The sequence below is a fragment of the Syngnathus scovelli genome, chromosome 7, assembly GCF_024217435.2.
Source record: "Syngnathus scovelli strain Florida chromosome 7, RoL_Ssco_1.2, whole genome shotgun sequence".
Classification (NCBI taxonomy): domain Eukaryota; kingdom Metazoa; phylum Chordata; class Actinopteri; order Syngnathiformes; family Syngnathidae; genus Syngnathus; species Syngnathus scovelli.
This window is the reverse complement of record NC_090853.1, coordinates 19,616,176-19,618,704: the sequence shown is the minus strand read 5'-3', so window position 1 is coordinate 19,618,704 and position 2,529 is coordinate 19,616,176. Positions and strand designations below refer to the sequence as shown.

The following is a 2,529-nucleotide window of genomic DNA, read 5'->3' as shown; positions in this document are numbered from 1 at the left end:
CACTCATCCGTCTGGCATTACTGGACCAACCCCCCCCCCCCCCCCGAACGTGGCTGGGAAAATGCGGAGAAAAGCAAATGTCATTTTCCAGTCAACCAAAGAATTTGTGGATGAAAATGACACAACATTCCAAAGCTGTCCACGCGTTTGTCTCTTCTAGAATGTCAAGTGGGTGGAGGAGAAGCAGCTGCTGCGTCAGAGCAATCAGCAGTTGGCCGAAAAGGTGACGGAAAGAAAGGCGCTGGGCGGAGTCGCTTGGCGTCACACCTGACGGGAAGCCCCGCAGATGAGGTCTGACTGTCTTTTCAGGTCAGGCGGATGGAGGCGGAAGAAGCGCGTCTGAAAGAGCACATCCAGGATATCCGAGACCAAAACGAACTGCTTGAGTTCCGCATCCTGGAGCTGGAGGTGGGAAGACTCGCACAAGCGTGTTGAGGCCAGAGATGTGACGGACGGACGGACGGACGGACGGATGCATGCCTCTGCCTTTCAGGAGAGGGAGTGGCGCTCCCCCGTCTTGAAGTTTCTGCAAGTCCGTTTCCCAGACGGCCTCAGCCCTTTGCAGATCTACTGCGAGGCCGAGGGCGTGAGCGTACGTAAGGCGTCCCTCGCAACCCTAACCTTAACCCGAGGTCCCAGAACACCTTACATTGCTCCTTGCGCCTTTCCCCCGGACATCGTCATCAGTGATCTGATGAAGAAGCTGGACATCCTGGGCTATAACGCCGTAAGTGTATGTCGAACTCCTTATGTTCGCACTCCACGAGACTCGGCGGCTCAAATGTGACTTTTGGAAGGCTTTGCGCTGAAAGAAGCTTGTTGACGCTGTGCCTTTGGGCTCTTGCAGAATCTCACCAACGAGGAGCAGGTGGTCGTGATTCACGCCAGGACCCTTCTCACCCTAGCCGAGAAGGTAACGCGCACGTCCACGCACGCTCTCGCATTCTGCTTATGTGACAGCAGCCTTTCCTCAGTGGTTAGAATACATCAAAGTGACCAAGTCAGCACTTCAACAGAAGATGTTGGACATTGAAAGTGAGAAGGTAGACAGACACGCGACATCAGCCAAGGGGAACTCCGGCAATGTGCCCCAACTATTCTGACCTTGAGCTGTGCTAGGATATGTTCTGCAAGCAGAAGGGCTACCTGGATGAAGAGTTGGACTTCAGGAAGTGTTCCATGGACCAGGCTCATAAGGTAAGCCGCCCTCAAATCTCCCGCCGGACCACTGATGGACGAGGATTGCGGCCCAGAGGATCCTGGAGCTGGAGGCCATGTTGTACGAGGCGCTACCGCAGCGGGACTGCCCCGCCACGGACGGCGAAAAAGCCAGCCACGCTGGCGTGAATGACGTGCTGACGGCGGATCAGAGAGAAGAGCTTAGGAGCGCCGTGGACCAATGGAAGCGAGCCCTGATGTGCGAGTTGAGGGAGCGCGACGCTTGCATCCTCCAAGAGAGAATGGATCTGCTTCTGTCTTCTGCTGCACAGCGCGCAACAGGTAAGGGCCCAAAGCCAGCCCGGCACTTACTTGCACGCTTACTGGCTTTTGAATGCCACTTTCCATTTGTCCGTCCTAGAGGAACAAAGAGCTGAAAGAATTCATCGAAGCTCAGAAGAGACAAATCAAACAATTGGAGGAGAAGTTTCTGTTTCTCTTTCTATTCTTCTCCTTGGCCTTCATTCTGTGGCCCTAACACCAGCTGGTGAGTGAGCTCCAGCGGCACCGCACTCGACACCTCCGATACACTGCCAGCCGGTCTCAGACGTTGGCAGACGCTCCGATGCCAACGTATACCCCCCGCCACGGTGACAGAGGCACCGCGTCACACCGGCGCTCATCCAATCAGAAGGCAGGAAAAGCAAATTCACATGCAGGGCACTTTTGAACCAGAAGAGAGCGCCACAAAAAACGGTTGTTGCCCCAAACGCGCACTAAAAAGGGTCAGAATAACAAGAGTCCCACTGGCCAGCCGGGGCCACCCGTCCAGCTGTTTCTTCAGGGGGGAAAAAAATTGGAGTCACCGGTGAGTACATTTTGCATTTAGCTCTGCTTTTCTGCTTCTGTCTTCAAGTGTGTGGCATCCTGCGATCAAAGATTCAGCCAACCCCAAAGCGGTTGACCTCAACGTCCCACCACCATGCCTACCAGAGCAGGTGACGTGATGCTTTGGACATCCTTCCGTCTCAGATGCCCAAAAGTACTCTTTGCCACATCTGCGGCAATACGGTGTCTTTTCAAAGGTGCAAATAAATCCAGCGTGGGCGGAACACGCACGTCTTCGGTTTTTCCCGCTTTGTTTGTGTGACAGCTGTTGTGAAAATTTTATACAAATAAAGTTGTATAGTACAGGTTTGGCCAAGCCGCAACTCCCGAACCGCATGCGGCTCTTTTATGTTCATATCAACATTTGTGTGTGTGTGTGTGTGGGGGGGGGGGGGGGGGGGTTGTGCGTGTTGGCTTCACTTGAGTTCAATTTGGTATTTTGGTCAAAAGCGCATGTGGTGAAATTCCACAAAGTAGGATGGG

At 53.9% G+C, this 2,529-nt stretch overlaps 1 long non-coding RNA gene across 1 annotated transcript; it reads left to right on the top strand.

Annotated features, from left to right (window-relative positions):
• Positions 1-866: 866 nt before the first annotated feature.
• Positions 867-2,287, top strand: LOC125971913 (uncharacterized). Its single transcript, XR_011087155.1, has 2 exons — positions 867-1,500; positions 1,580-2,287. It is a non-coding gene; the product is annotated as an uncharacterized lncRNA (long non-coding RNA).
• The last annotated feature ends 242 nt before the right edge of the window (positions 2,288-2,529 follow it).